Raw genomic sequence first — 17343 nt, 5'->3', positions numbered from 1 at the left:
GAAGCCTGGGTTTAAAATTTATGGTTTCATTTTAGAAATGGACTATAAAAAGAGTCTGACTTGACTGTCCATCAACTGTAGCTGACATTAGCAAGTTAGGTGTGGACTTTAAAAGTGTGATATGTATTTTTAATTTATTGTACAGGTACATTCATATACATACATATATGAGAACATGTGTATCACTGTGGGTTTGTGCATGCATAAACACAGAGCTGGATTAAAAAAAAAAATGTCTTAAACCCACATTTTCTTTCAATGCAAGAGGATCTGAGATATTCAGGAGATTAGATTTCAAAGTGATAAAAGTGTCCAGAACAGAGTTGGCTCAAGGACCTGCAGCAACAGAAGCAAATTGCATTTTGCTGCACAAATGATTGAGATAAAGTAGTTTAATTTGTTCTCATTCATGGGGTGGCAAAATGCAATTTAGCAACGTCAGAGTAACGTTCACAGGGAGGCAGGGAAGATTCCAACAGGCTGTGAGGAGAAAAGGGGAGGAGAGCAGGCAAGGACCAAAAGATTTTAGGCAGGGGAAGACAATTAGCAAAGAACCGATAGATTGGGGAAGAGTGGGTGCAGAGCTGCTGCACCTGTCATGCCAGGAAAGGGTGGGAAGGAGACAGCCTGCCCCATCTCCTTGCAACTCTCTACCTCTACTGCCTTTCTCCTCTTTTTACAAGCTCTGGAAACAATTTTGACTCCCCAGAGAGCTGCTCCTACTTGCTCTCCTGCATTGCCGGAGGTAGGAGAGCACTGAGATTATGGCTCCTATTCCTGTTGCTGCCACCACTGACAGGAGCCATGTGGGTGCCACAGCTGTCCTCTACAAGTCCAAAAGCTTCCTCTGGCAGCCAGAACAGCATTCTCCTCAGATGGAGGAAGAGGCAATCTGTGCATGCTGCCGAAACACCCACTCCTCTCTTCCCTTACCCTCAGAGCTGGAGGCCCGTGGTCAGTGATTACTACTTCGTTCCACCTATGCTGAAAGGCAGCACTAAAACAACACTTCTAATAGAAGCATTACCACTCCCCAAAATCCTCATACTTGTAAAATGAAACTACATTTTAAAAAAGTCAGATAAATAAAGCAAAATAACTGAAGCTGGAGAAAGTGAAGTTCCCTTCTGAATGTAGGGGAGCCCATTTCCCTCCATCTGCTACTAAAAAATGTCATTTTGTAACTCAAAGAATTAATGATGGATTATGTGAAAACAGCAAATCAGATCATGCTGTTGAGGCATTATATGAACTAAACAGAAGAGCAGTTAATCTAAATCGCATGTGGGATGGTTATTATTGTGTGCTGCCATCATTGCTGCTGAGTCTGGCTGTAATATTGGTTTTGGTGGCAACACATGGAAAAACCTGAACGTCCTGTTCCTCATTATAAAATGAGGAGAAATCTCACTCTGGGGAACATGGTCAAAGCTGACAAGTGAGCACTGCAGAAAAGGCTGGGCAGGGGCTGTGGTTAATGGCAAAGAAACTCTAAGTCAACACTAAGAAAACAAATACCATCTCCCACCACCTCTATTTTGTAACATGAACAAGACAAACAAAAGAACCCATCATCTGTGCTCGGGACACTTGTATACGGTGGCTTCAGATGACTGTTGAAGCTCCCTGTTGAGAGGATGTTTGGCAAGGCTCCTGTCAGCAGCACAGCCAGGGCCAGCGGGCAGAGGCAGTGCAGGGCAGGGTCCAGCTCAGCTCCTGCTAAAGGGTTGCTGGCCATGCAGGGACCTGCCAGGGCACAAGGCAGGGATAATCGCTGACCTGGTGTTTGTTATCCAGTGGGAAGCACGGAGGGGAAGTATCACCCATCTGCATTTTGCAAATCAGAGCGTGCACTGCTTCTAGTGCTAAGTTTCCACTGGAAATACATAAAATACACTGTTCTTCCACCAATTTGTGGAAATGAGAGGACATGAAATTGCCTCTATTTCAAAAAAAAAGGTATTTGTGTTAGGGAAGGGTAACTTCATGAAGCCTTGATCTACAGATGGCCTGCCTCTGGACTTGCACATTTTCTACTGAAAGGTGGTATACAGCAGTGTCACATCACACAAACATAAGTTACATGGAAACAAGAAAATTTTGAACTCTTTCACTTTCATACAAGTTAACCGCATTTAACAATGACATTCAGGACACTAAACCAATACTCACATGGTAGCATTTTAAAGCACAAATACCCTCATCCCACCACAGATCTAGAGTATTTCTAGCAGTGTATTATTTCCATGGTTTCCCTGCATATATCTCCTTGAAAATAATGAAGAAATTCAACTTTCCCTGAAACTCTTGAAACTCCAAGTTTACTCTTTTACACAGATAAAGGTTTCTGCCATTCTGTAAGGGAACATCCTGTCATTGTACAAATCCTAAATTTTTTCTCTTCTAAAATTTTTAATCTGCTTTTCCCCCTCCCCCCAAACTATGTTTTGTTGATTTTTGTTATTCCTTCTTCTTTCCTTGTCTCCTTATTTCCTCACCTCTTCCCTGAGATTCCAGGGGTTTAAAATTTTTTAAATCTATATATATTTTTTCCTTGAGCTCTTGTGAAACCCTCACGTGCTTACAGAGAGCAACTCACAGAGCATAAGGGCTAATGTTTTACCCCCTACTCACCATTGTGGATCTGGCTGCAGTCATCAGTAACTAGAATTCATCATCATCAATGGATTTTCAGTGACAGGCACTGTATTTGCTCAGATAATGGCCCCATATATTGCCTTTGAAATGAGGGTGTGACCACTACTTAGGATATTCTCAGGAGTCAGTAAATGGCATTGCTACCGGACATGTTTGCTTCATGTTTTCAAAGCAGAGCTGCAGGAAAATCAAGCTTTGAAGTTTTGGGGTGCTTTGGATGCTACTGTGCTCTCAGGACACACCAAGATTAATCAAAACACATCACCCTTGGACTGGAGCAGGCCAGCGGCCAGCTGGTTTGGACCGCAGGGGAAGAACCTGCAGAGGCTGCCTCTGAAACTCTCCTTGCAATAGGCTCTGAACAGATGTATAATCCATAGACAGTCCTGTTCCCACGCACAGCAGAGCAATGGAATCAGCACAAGCAGGTGGGGGAGCACAAGATAATATGGAAACAACACTGGTCCACAAGATGCCTGACAATGATACTTGATGTTTCAGGAAGGAGGCAAACGTAACATGTCCACACAGGCTGCGAAGACAAATCCAGAGTTTATGAGCCTCAATGCTGTTTAAAGTCACTGTGGACAGAATATACTCGTCTTTATTAAGAAGAACTAACAACCTGATAGAGCAACTGGACAATAGGACCAAGCTCCTTTGGTGTCAGGTAACTTACTATAAAGAGTATGCACCGAACACCTGTGAGAACACAGCCTGCAAAATTACTATTTCCAGTGTAGGAAAAACCTCCCTTCATTTCCCTAGTCCTCAACTTCATAAGCTTGCCGACCATCACAAATGGGGATCACAGCCTCTGTTCCTGGAGCAGCATATAGTTGGGTATGCTGAATCCAGTCCAGGTCTCTACACTTGTTCCACCAAGAGAGAGGAAAACAAGCTAGCCCAATGAAAGAAAGAGCGCTTCCATCTGCTGCATTTTTTCTGCAACGACCAAAGTTAAAACCCCATGGATGTGCCCTATCCCTAACTTAAGCACATTGACCATAAGATTTCTCCTTCCCTCATTTTTCTGCACTAAAGTATACCCTCCACTAATGCACCAAACTACCCTTTTTCCTCCCCATCTAATTCACTGCTCCCCATGGGATAGACACTAAATTTGATTCATGAATACAGTACATTTAAAGGCAAAACCGGGAACAGAGAAACCCTCTCCCCATCACATCACTCTCAAAGAGGGAGTTGGAGACAAATTGAACAAAGAAGCGTCAAATCTTCTGGCATACAGCTTAGAAATCAGAATGTGATTTCCATTCTGTATCTCTTGCTTCATTACAGAAGATATGGTCCTTAAAACAGGCTATTTGCTTTGGCCAGTAATGTTTAAGGCATTAGATTTCAATTTTGTTTTTCTGTAGATTCCACACATCAGGCAGCTTCCCTCCCTCCAGTCCTGCCCCCCAGCCCCAGCTGCAGAGTGAAGATATCTAAAGGATTCAGGCAGCTGCAGAAAATGCAGGACTCTGGCTCTTGGGCCTCATCTGTGTTTCACTCCTTTCACATCCATCTGGATTTGACAAAGTCATGCTTATCAGTTAGATCAGCAGATAGTCTCCTATCTGTGTTGTGGTGCAGAATCAGGTCAGAAGAGCATTCTGCCAGCTTGTGTTTTGCTGTTTAATCCGGTATAAGTACTTGTGGAGACAGCAATAAAGGACATCTCATCGCACGAACCAAATTCTTCACCACCTAATCCTGGTCAATTTTCCAACTTTGTGAGGAAAATGGCATAAAAATCACACACTACTACTATTTAACTGCTTATTCCAAGAGCATACATTTTTGAGAATGCAAGTGAGGCCAGGAGGCAAGTTTATTTTATGAAAATACATCACGTGCGAAGGCAAATGGAATGTTATGAAAATAAAGTCTGAAGAATAGTAGTTCTCAAGTTTTAAGTCATCTTCTTCTGTGATGCCATAGCTGGGTCTTCCAGCCGGCCTCACCAGATGGCCACGTTGGCCACCATCAGAATAGCAGTCTGGAAACAAGTGCCCTATGGCCTTGCCTAAGCATCTTGGCTGGAATACACTCTGAGGCAGCAGTTCTGTACTCACAACTCAGAGATATTCCCAGTGCGCTTGCTTAAGAATTCTTGAAATTTGTGAAGAGATTAAAGCCAAACTTCTGGTCCAGGACAGGTCAGGGAAAATAACAGAATGTTGGCTACTAGCTTTTAAATGGTAATTGTCACTATTCACGCTAAAAACAACCCCTCCCCACACCAGCACACAGCATGAAAATCTGCTCAAAAATAGTAATCATAAAGAAAAAAAAGGAATTTTCTCTTAAACAGAAGGTAAGTTCAGCTGCAGAGTACTTCAGCAGCTACATACAATTTTTTGTTTCATGGAAGCTGTACAACCATTCCTCCTCTTACATACAACTGTGCAAACCAGTATGTTAGTGATGCTTTTGCAAAGAGGGTTTGACAACAATAGAGAGTCCCCAGCCTGCTAAATAAGAAGTGACAACTCCATTTGAAAGCTGTCTCTGGATGTGTTTTATGTGCAGAAATTATCTGTGACAGTTCAGATCAAAATAGAGTTTTCATTTCATGCGGGAGGTAAATGGACGATAGAATAGGTTACTTTAAATGCTGCAGTCTAGTCCAATTAATGTTTCTGACTTTTCCGTATTCTGTTCTCCAAACTTTGAGGTAAAAAAAAAAAAATGTAAAAATCATTTGTCAATAGCATGATGTAAAGAACAGGCCAAAAGGTAATAAAAACACTGAACAAAAACAGTCATACAGATGTATGGCAGAAATGCTCAAATTTCAGTACCCTGGTTGTGAAACTAGTAAGTATAAAATAGAAAAGAAAATATCACTTCATTCTTCCAGGGAGAACCAGGTAGGGGAATCAATTCTGATTTCCCATCTCAATCAGCAAAGATTTTGCCATTTACTTTGATGGAAACAGGTCTTGCATATCAGTTTTCTCTCTGAGCAGCAGACACAAATCCACGTGCTATAATTTGCTTTTCAGATTGTGCAACATAAATTTACAATTTCTGGCTTATGTAACTATACAAATGACATAATTTGCACTTTAAAAAAAAGTCAAAACCAAGGTGTCCACATTTGTTACCTGTAAATTGATCAGTTGTTCTCTGACCCATTTTAAAGAAACATACTTTCTTAGAGGTTTGGACCTACTGCTGCGTTACTCAAGCACACCAGTGGCCATGGTGGGAACTGTGCTGATACAGTGCCTGTATCTTTCTATCTTTCTCAAAGTTGGTGGGGAAAGCAGCAATTCATGCATGGCTTTTTAGATGTAAGCATTAAGTACTGTTAGTAGAAAAGGTATGAACCCAAAAGTGAGTGATCTCATCCCAAACACGGGCCCACGACTCTTACGTAACCTATTTTGTTTGTACCATGCTTTAAACAATGCATATTTTGATCTTTTCTGAGAAACAGCATTTTTCTTGGCATGATTTTCAATTTCCACCCACTTGGAAGAGCAGGTGTCTTTGTATCATTACTCAACCCTGGGAATAAAGAAAATGTTTTAAAAACACGTTAAAATTATTTTCCTAAAGTCAAGGGATATTAATTTAAGGTTACATGGGCATTAAAGAACAACAGACCAGTGACTTTAAATGCACTGAGCTAGTAGAAACACTAACTGAGACAAAGCATTCAAAAGATATGAGACCTCAGTATCTAGCGGCCAAAGACTGAACACTGGTAATCTTATTCCTCAGAGGCGAGTTTTAACACAAAAGAGAAATTAACATCTATCTATGCACTAGAGTCTGGAAAAGAAAAACAACAGAACAATGAAGCTGCTCAGACATCTGGTATATTTGCCACAGCTAATAGTAATGAGATAGTGGGCAGAGTGCAGATTAAAGGCAAAAAGGTATGAAAGAACACTTCTTTCAGAAGCCACACAGACATGGAAAAAATACCAGTAGTTAGACTAATGAGTACAAATTTTGGGAGGGATTCTCAAGCCTTATCACATTTAGATTGATAATATATTTGTCACAGCATTCAAAGAAAGAGAATGAGACTTCTGCTTATTCACTTCTGGAGCCAGAACATGTCACTAAGAGCACAAGACTTTTCAAGCTCTGTAGTAAGGAGGTCAAAGCATCACCACCGATGCAGACAGTGGTATTTACAGAGAAAAGGAGGAAAAGATCAATCCCTTCCCCCAGTCCCCTTTACTCTCCCTTTCTGAAGCAGCTGCTGCTTAAACATTGCCATTGTATGCAGAGCCACAGAATAATTGCCCCTTGGTTTGTTTTTTGGTTTTCTTTTTTAATTTTTTATTTTTTTAAATCAGGAAGGGCAGAAGATGTTAAAGAAAGAAAACAACACCGTATTCAGGCGAAGGACTACAGACTGCTTGTCATTTGTGTACTACCAATCAATAACAACTAGGAACACGTTTATTGCTCTGATGCTGTTCCCCAACCCTCCTCCACAGCCTCACACTCTTTTGCCACATTATGGAAGTTTCTGCGGACATGTAAAGCAGGGACTGCAGCCAGAAGAGGCCTCTTCTGCCATGACCCGAGAGCAGAGCAGAAGCAGCCAGGTCCCCTGGTCTGCAGCACACTTCCAGCACATAAGTGCTCAGTTAAAGCAGTCCTTTCAGTTACTGAGCACTATGGTGACTCAGGCATAGAAAACAGCTGCCCCCTCCCTGCCCCTCCACAAGACTCATCATGTTTTATTGTGCTTCTGTTTCGCTGAAGATGCCTTGCTGCTTACTTTTCAATTGCCAGGCCTCGTACAACACTTGCATTAGAAACACGTTCCACGCTTAAACTTACATGCTGGTCTCAAAATAATTGTTTTATATGCATTTATGTAAATACCATAATTATAACTTACAGTTTAGGTCCCATTTACAAGGTAATAACCATATGCAGGACTAAGCAGGCATTTAAGCCTAAGGGCAGAAGTGTTTGTAACAGATAAACTCCATAGCTGAAGGACATGTTCCGGCTAATACTGGTTTGAGAAAAAATGCCCCTAAGATACTATTATGCTGGAAAATTTTATTTAAGATTAAAATTAAGTGATTTGAGGCATTAAACCATAAATATGGGTCACAGACTGAATGATAAGATGTTGTTTGAAATTTTAAAACATTAGTTGTCACTTTCTTGTTCTTCCTTACTGCTACCAAGTCACTGGAGGGAGGGGGCTAACAACCTCCCAGAGTGCATGTTCAGCAGAGGACTGTGACACTGCAAAAGTGTCACACCTCCTGGTACACAGGCAGGAAAATGGACAGAAACAAGAAAAAAAAAAAATTAAGAGAACATTTATTGCTCTACAAGCATGTTATATTTACTGCAATTTTAGCACTTCTAGAGGTATCTCACACTTACTCCCCTTTTTTATTTTTTTACTTGTGGGCTGTTTCTTTGTTTTTCTCCACTTCAGTTTAGTGGAAAAGAAAAATTATGGCAGCTACCTGTTTTGAAGACAACTGAAGAGTATAAAATCTTTCATGCAATAACCCTTCACTGCTTGCTAAAAATGGCCTCCAGACATCAAGGACAAGTCTGATAAAAAGAGATAACCAGTGTGACTATCTGAAACAACATGGTTTTCTCATGTCTTTCTGTCCTAATGAAAGACCTCTCAGGTGCAGACGACGATGTAGTTGAAGACAAGTTGTTTCTTTCATTTTCTATGAGAGTCTAACATAACTCTCCACAAAGCAGTCACAATTCTCTTAGACCATCCCAAGATCAATACTGATACCTTGATCAATGTCAACAAATGCCCTGCTGCTGCATGACCTGCCAGAGAAACAGCTCCTTAGCCACAGTACACGTGGGCTCCAGATGGTGCCAGGTCCCCTTGTGGGAATGCAAGGGCAGTCACAGGGGTTCAGAGTATATACCAACTTAACTACATCAGAAGGCTTGAGCTGATGAAACAATAAACTATTTCTTGGCTTACTATGACCCCTTGGATTACTGTCTGTGCCAGTGGATTTGTGATCATGGATTGAAAAACAGCACGTTTTAGAGTTTGTCATTGACTGCACACTCTGCACAGCTGTCAGACAATAATCACAATTATTGTCTTTTTATTCAGCATCCTGTTGCCTATTAAGTCATTTCCATCACATCTCATCATTCTTCCCAATATTTCTGCTAGTACAATATTGAGTGATTTTCAGCTTTTCTAACATCAGTTTTTACAGTTTTCTGCTAATCAAAAGATCTGGTTCATGCTTTTGCCTATACTTTCTGTCAACAATGCTGCCAACTAAGCGCTTGGGCAACTATTTGCCCCTGGCATCTTGGCACAAACAGGGAACAAGGTCATGGATAATTTTTAGGAGCAGTCATTTTATCCTTATCATTTATTAAGCAATTAGATGCTTGAAACTTCCATGAGAAGATTCCCACTGATTCATTCTCTAGTCAGATCTGTGCCCCCCTTGTACCTTTTATATCTTATTATGCTGCAATTAGTAGTAAAATCTTAAAGATCTGCTGGTGTAAACTCCAGGTGAATTGTGACTGTAGAAAAATCAGCATACAGTAAGAATTCCCTACATCTTATGGATACACAGAGATGACAATGATTTCCACTGTGAGGCTTTCACTACACAGTTAAGCTGTATGAGTACCACACAGTGCTGTGCACTTTGCCTGGACATGAACAGCCATGCTGGAAAACCCTACCAGAGTTCCTGCATTGTTCCTGGTGGCAGCAGAGCCTGGCAATGCTGGTAGATCTGAGGAACACCCCATAGCTCCCTGTGCTGCAGCCTGCTCACCAGGTGAAAGCAGCTTTCCTGGGAATCTAGGAAAACCAATTTATTTTGAGCATGTATGAGAAATTGTGAGACGCTGCTTGAAGACTCTCAGGGCTCTGTTATGCTTCTCACTGCTTAATTAGGCGGAAGGCTGGGAGTTGCTTTAACTGTAACTCAGGGGAACCTGTCAGCACAGGTCTCTCTGACCTTACATAACCTCAAGCAGAAGTGAAGACACTGAAAAAAATTCTCATGGCTCCAGTGAGTCCATTCTCCCTGTCTTATATAAGAGTTACTTCTCCACCCTTACTGAACACGTATCACTACTCTCTTAACTGGACCTACTCAGCATTTTGAAGCAGTCCAGTGACAACCTGTTTTTCTTCCTCCTCCAAATGGAGTCTTTTGCTCATACTTTCAGACTTGGGGAAAATGATTCTTTGTTTTCCACTAATCTTTGACTACTTTTATGAACAGTTTGGTTATTAATTTGTCTCAACGAAATGGAAAGTCAAGAAAGAGCCTGCCGTGAGCTCACACCCATCACCTGGAGTGTGAACACACAGGTGCTAATACACATCAACTGGCTCCTCAGTCAAACTTTTCCACCTCCAAAATAGACACATTCATTCACAGACTTAAAAATCTAGCATAACAAAACCCATACCCTCACCTTCAGTTTTACTAAACCAAGATTATCTCTACAATGAAATAAAGAATCCCCCTTTTTCCCATTTAACTAGTAGCAGCTAGGGAAAAAAACGTAGGAGAGGATTTTTCTGAAAGTCATGGTTTTGGATAGAGTGTGAGGTCCCTGAGATCAGCAACCTGGATTCATCTTACAGTGGGCTACCCAGCAAAGCTTGCACAAGGCCAAGTCACCAGGGTTTTTCTCTGCACTACTTGCATATCCAGAAGCTAGGAGATCGTATGGCAAAATGAGTATATCAAGAAGCTGGGGAGAAAACAAGAGATGGTTAATAAAAAGATTGGGAACTGGGCTGAGAGAAAGGGAAAACAAAAGAAAAACAAACAGTTTCTTGGCAAAGGACTTGCTGGAAGGACAAGCCTCACAACTGTGAGAAGCATAATGACCTTCTGCTTGTTTCTCTTCAGTCAGGGAAATGGGACTAGGCTCACATTCATCATTTAACCAGAACTGCAGTACAGAATAAACCTGACTGAAACATACTTTCTTTTTTTTTTCCTTAGCTAGAGCAACTCTGCAAGACTAATGATGGGGCCAAAGAGACTCATTCTGACAGAAGACAACCTGGAGCAATGAAAAGCTGGGTATTTGGAAAACCCTGAAGTGTATGAAATACAACAGACTACTGGAGAGTAGAAAAAAAGAAAGGGAAAACAGAACCACATCAGACTTAATCATGTCCCCTACACTTTAATTAAAGTAAGACTTAACAATTTTATTTAAGATTACCAAATTCTCAGAGGAAATGCGTTTCTCTCTATGTACTGCTACCAGACAACTGTTAACTTGGAAGAAGAAAACAGAGTACGCAATCCATCCATCCATACTGTGTATCCACTAAGGTAGATCTCTCTGTTCAAAGAAAATGTCTAGATACATTGCTTGTCTACTAAATGTAAATACCACATGCTATTAGGGTTTGCACTTTCAGTATGGAAGTGGCTGGCCTATAAACAAGCTTTTAACAGCTTCTCTATTAAACAACTCAGTTTAATTAATCGTCAGCCATTAACCATTCATTTAAAATGCCACTTACAAAATCTTAATTTTTCACATTATCAGCTGGTTCACAAATAGCTATCTATAAGCAGAAGTGTAACGATCTTCCTCTCTCTTTCTTGGAGCCTTATAGTCAACCTTACAGTCAATTCTGGCTTCTTAATTAACCACACACACATATTAGCATTTAAAATCAAATGGTGTTTTGTTAAAAAAAATTGTACAGAGTAAAGTTAATATACATATCATTCTGCTGCTGGTTAAAGAGGCAAGTATGAGGTTTTGGTCAAATTACATCCTGCATAAAACAGAATTTAGCATCTCTTGATCACACTAGGAAATACACTATGGCAGGAACACATGCAAGGCCACATGATTTCATTCCAGCTGCATGGACAATCTCACTTTGTCTTTATTTGTACATTTAAGAGGCTGACAACACCATCTGCATTACACTATATCCTCTGCTATGGTCTCATCTTCCCAGTAACAGACCTGGCTTTCTCTTCAGGGACCTATCTTTTGCATTTGCATCCAAATGGCTGAAAGAATGGGACATTACCAGTAAATATGCAGAATTAATGTAAAATAATTCCACAGAATAATATATCACATAAGAAAAGACAGGGCTGGAGGGAAAAACCCCAACCTAAACCTGAATGCTTAACACAGCTGCCAAAACTCAGGCTCCCCAGCATCTGCAGCAGGACACTCACAAGGGAGTTGTGGGAGTGCAGTATATAAAATTTTACACATCTGTCAATAAGTGAGGTGATCCAAATGCAAGCCCTAGCAGGCAGGATACACGCAGGCAGATTTGTGACTATTCCTGACAGAATTTATTTCTGCTGAAGAATGCATGGCCTCAAACAAGCATGCACACATTACATGGCAGCAGCAGCAGTTTGACAACTTCCTTCTCCTTAGACATGCTCCAAAGTGCTCAGGGTCACCTGAGTTCCATGAAATCTGGGTTTTTGTGAAAAGTGAATGACAGGGCTTGGGTGCCAAAGTTGGAAGATTTGGATGAGGAGCTCCTGGGAAAAAGCAGAGCGAACTCTAAACATTAAGTAATTTTGCTTGAATGCTACCCAGAGAATTTAATTTTTTTTTCCCATATAGGTGGGAAGCAAACCCAAGGCTTGTTTAAACATGTCTCCTCAGGCAGTCCACTTACCCAACATTTCCCCTGATTGGCACAGTGAGTATATGCAGCACCCATGCACCCTTTCCAAGGAAGAAAACTGCCAGCAGTATGAGGAGCAAAAAACACAACACAAATCTAACTCCAGTGGCACAGCCTACACTGGAACTGGTGGCCAAAGGGTTTTCTGAACTACCCTGCTTCCATGAGAAGGACAGCTCTACTGAGAGCCCCCAGAAACCACAGAACCTCTGCTCTACTGCCAGTGCCACTCTGAATTTAACTGTTGTCAGAAATTTATCAGCCAGGACAGACAGTAAGTTGCCCAACACTAAGTTTTCAGTTTTAACATTATGGGAAGCAGTGGCCAGATGGCAGCCAAAGGTTCAGAAGGCCCTGTGGTATGTTTCAGAAATAATAGATTCCAGAGGAATCAGAGGAGAGTCTCATGATGTACAGTAGTACAGGACAAAGAAAAAGCACAGATGATTTTAGGACACAAGCAGAAGAGACTCTATGGTAAGAGAAACTACATACCTGCTTGTGCTTGCCACACTTGGTAAATCAAAATATTCCAATGCATGACCATATTTCTCTTTCCACAGCAATGCAAGGTACAGTGGCAAAGGGCACATAGATATTACACAGCCTCATTCAATTTCCACCTTGCCTCCATAATATCCATCTCAAAGAATAATCTTCCCTGAGTAAAGGACCATCCATTCCCAGGGCAGTGGATTGCTTTTATGCTAGTCACTGAGGAAAGGTGTTGTAAATGGATGCATGATGAGCAATGCCCATGGTGCTCTGAACTGGGAACAAGAAAACTTCAGCTTGAGGCACATGAGACACACATGGCCAAGTGCCACACCTGGGCAACCCCAGCTCACACTTTTTCAACAAATTCTTTTCTGTGCAGCTCAGGATTCCTATGGCTTTGGATTGAGCAGGATGGGAGTGGCCCATACCTGCCCAAAAGACAAGCATTTAGTTTTTAAGTAAAAAATGCTCTTTTTGCTAAATTTCAAAACTCTGGACCCTTTTATACCCTCCTCTCAGGCTTACACATCGCTTACATTTGGCACTTGGTTCCTCAGGATATGCACACCAATTTCTTCCTTTAATCCTTTAGAGGATTTAAAGGACTGCTCAGCATCTCTCTCCTCTCTCTATCTGTTGACTCAGGCCAGCTCTGAGAGTGAGATGTGAGGGACACAGAGGTATGGGTTTCGTTATCCCATTTTCAACTTTACATATTGCTAGACTGAGAATTCTGAAAGACTGCAAGTTCCAATGAGGGGACATTCACACTGAAACAAGGAAGATCTGTTTTTCTATCAATTAATTAACATTACAGAAATTAGGATCTTCCACAGTGGGCCCCCAAACAGCATCTACAAAAAAAAAAAAAAGCTGGATCAGACTTTGGGACTTTGGACTTTACTCCTATGTAATAAAAGAGTGCTGTTTTTTATTGGTATTTTTTTAAAACTGCAACAAGATACAGCTCCGAATCTATTCTCGCTAAACAAAGGAAAACTGTATTCGTTTTTGTCAGACCAGCACTTTGAAATTCCCCAAGATAAGCCACATAAATAAGCGAAGAATTACACTTGGCAATGAGTTTGGCATCAGACTTAAATGTTTCATAGTTCTGGGCTGAGAAAATAAGTTGAGCAAAGTCTCTAGAACCTTTCCAGAGATGTACTTGGGGTGTTTGGATATACTTGACAGCACCATCTTCATGGGAAGAAAAAAGACGAAATTGTTTATTCGAAATGTGAGAAAGGGTTTCACCGTGTGACATGCCTGACATTTAAGTGATAATAGTGTTGTGCATCTGCTCTTTTGGCTTTGGTCTGACACCTAGGGTCTGCCACGGTGCAACTTAGCACTGACATGGCACAGCCTTGATGACTAAACTCAGAGATGTGACTTACCACCCATTCCAGGAACATATGGGCCACGGATCACTCAGCCCCTGCTGCAGGCTCGGAAACGCACAGCGTCTCAGGCAAAGACCCTGTGAGTTCCCCAGCTGCACAAGGTGGCTGTGCAGGCTGCACCATCCTTAGGGATGCCATTTGCATTACAGAAAATTGTGGCTAATTAGAAATAAACAGAAAAATGCTTGATTTACAAAGAAATGTGTGATTTTGCCAGCTAATTTTTTCCACTCTAACTTAACATGCACAGAATACACTGATCATGCTAATGCTTTCACTATATTCATTAATAAGGACAATTTACATTTATATACCACCTCTCTTAGTTAAGAATTCCAAAGCTTTCAGCAAAATATACACAAAAAATTACTTCTATTTCACTGAATATAGTCATCGTTGGAATGAAAGTCAACAATTGTGAAGCACTGCAGAAGAACATTACACAACAGTTGTAAATAAGACACAAAGCAAAGCCCCCAAAAACCCAAAGCAAAAAGCCCCTGAGATGCCAGATGCAAGTGGAGGTAAATGGGACGTTAGTGCACAAAGAGCGATGTGAAGCAGATCTGTGTGTGCCCTGAGGAGCAGTGTTGGAGGCAGCAAACATACTTCATCATGATTACAGCAACAGAGCCACTACATGTGCACCCTGTTGCTTTCCTGCACGCTGAGGGACATTCTCAGCTTAAATTGTGAATCTACGGTGCAGAACAAACCAGGAATATGCGATGGATTCTGGTGATGAGAAAAGGGAAAGCATATGCAAAATGTGACCAGCTAAGTTTCATACTTTACAAACGGCCTCCCATTTTTAAAAGGCATTAATTATGCTAATACATTATTCTGCAAAAATAACATAAAATAAAAATTAACTTTTTGTTTCAAATGATGAGTTTTAATTCTCAATCATAATGATCCATAACTGGAGTTCTCAGACTGAAATGAAGTAATCTATTCTTGCTATGCTCAAATCCTCCTTCTATTCCTAACCCCATTTACTTTAGTCACTGATCAAGTCTCCGTGCACTATATTACAACTTGAGAGTCACATGTGGGAGAAAAAACCATCCATCTGAAGTAAAATTAATAGCAAAACTTTGAGAGAAGGCATGCATGTGCTAGCAAGAGCAAAGCATAAGTGTTTACGTGACCAATGTGTTGATAAATGTTCAGCCCCGCAAACACAAAATAACAGTGGCTTGGCTTATAAGCATCCATTATAACCCCTTCCCATCATTTTGAGGCAGACAAGGTAGTTTTCATACTTGACCCTTGGAAGCAGATTGTTTTCTTAATTAACGTGTTATCCAGGGATTTTTCTTTCCACATCTCTTTCTCCTTTCAATACTCTCCCTCTAGCACAGAAAGATTTCCTTGCCTGAAGTTGACACTTTATTCAACAACTGTTGGCTGAGACCTCACGACCCACTGCATAAATTCACATAGAATTATTCATGTTTGGCACATTTCTCCTGGTGAATAACAACACCATTTTGTCTCTCAGACAAAGAAAAGAAAGATTTAAAAAAAGAACAAAGACAGCCTAATAAGAATCGCACACTTCCTATTTTTTTCCTAATCTGGTTACAAGCCTGAGAAATTCAACAAAGCAAAGTTGTCGACTGTTGGTCTTTCAGTACAGATGGAACAGCCTCTCAGTGTGACTTCCAATCATGGGCCTTAGCTATGAGGTAACTTTTCCTGCCTGCTTGATGTTTTGGGTTTAGTTTTTTCAACTGAGTTATCATGTTGCCATGCAATTACAGCTAAATCTACACTGAAATCCAGGATCCCCATACCAAATCCAAACTTGTTTGGGACTTCAATCTTGTCCCCATAGCAAGTCAAGAGTTCATTCAGTGGAGTCAAAACCACAATACAATCAATCCACTAGAAGAAGGCATGTCTTTTTTCTGCATGGAAAGACAATCTATAGGCCTCACTTCAAAACTCATTATATATTTAAAATGCAAAGCTATAAAACCCTGTTAAAACTGAAATTACAAAGCAACTTTTATAACAATGTCTTAGTCCAGCTGAGTTACACATGAATATGTTCATATTTGGAGAATACACACACCTGAATTTAGACACCTTCCACTGGGAATTCTCAGATCTTGGTTTGAGTTAGCACAAATTCAGTTTCTGACCCCTTTACTACATGCAACTTTTGTTTGATTTCAGTTAAAACTGCCTCAAGACTTTTCTAGTAAAGTGATATCCACTAGCTGGTAAAAAGCTGGGATCACTACCTCTTTTTTAATGCAGTAGGGGAGGAGTCAATTATATGGAAGAAAAAAAAAAGCCCTGTCATTATGTTTGGAAAGAATTGTACCATACTGTATTTAAGTGAGCAAAAGAGAGATACTTGGCCCATTCCCTGCTACAAACTTAGATTTATGTCAGAAATGGTTTATTATATTTATAAGTATTTATAACAATGACTCAGTAGAGGTTTTTAAAGTACTATGATGCCACAAACTGGAAACACTTCTATATCTGTGCTGACATATTTCTCCAAAATTAACGAGTGTGGTATTACATGGCACGGATTGAGGCTATGGGGAGACACTACAGATTGTAACATGCACTCAAAGCATGTATAGTTCCTGAAGTCCGCCATGTCTGTCCTCTTCCTTTCACACAGGCTTGCCCACACACTTGTACTTTGCTTTGAAAAAGCCAACATTGATATAATAATGCCACAAATAAAGTCTTATGTTCTTTTAGCCCCAAATTCCAGAAGCAACCAGTTTTTAAATCATCATAATGGTGGGTACTTATCAACTCAAAGGAATTTTTGTTTCCCCTTTAACCCAGGAAAAAGCTTGACCAGCTTTCTTCAATGCTGGAAGCTTGACAGTAAGGATTAAAAATTGTTCTTTCCTTCCCACTTAGTTATTGGAAAGGCTGTGAAAGGCAATCAGTCTTGTGAAGCCACACTTCACAGTCTGCATAAAAATGCCATGATTCTCAGTCCTCTCCCCAAACTAATTGGAAGTGTGTAATATCACACAGCTGGGAAAATCAAAACCATAAACATATACAATATATCATGCTATCACACGAAACCTGTTACTAATAGACACTTGATGATCCACAGGATTGAAAGGGATC

At 40.6% G+C, this 17343-nt stretch overlaps 1 protein-coding gene across 4 annotated transcripts in view; it reads right to left on the bottom strand.

The window, feature by feature from the left end:
- The window catches only part of PARD3B (par-3 family cell polarity regulator beta), a 394458-nt gene that overhangs the window by 63731 nt on the left and 313384 nt on the right, over positions 1 to 17343 (bottom strand). The window lies entirely within an intron of this gene.

Source organism: Pyrgilauda ruficollis, unplaced genomic scaffold (assembly GCF_017590135.1).
Source record: "Pyrgilauda ruficollis isolate IOZ18807 unplaced genomic scaffold, ASM1759013v1 scaffold3, whole genome shotgun sequence".
In the NCBI taxonomy this organism is placed as follows: domain Eukaryota; kingdom Metazoa; phylum Chordata; class Aves; order Passeriformes; family Passeridae; genus Pyrgilauda; species Pyrgilauda ruficollis.
The sequence above is the reverse complement of the archived record's forward strand: the minus strand, read 5'-3'. Positions and strand labels throughout refer to the sequence as shown.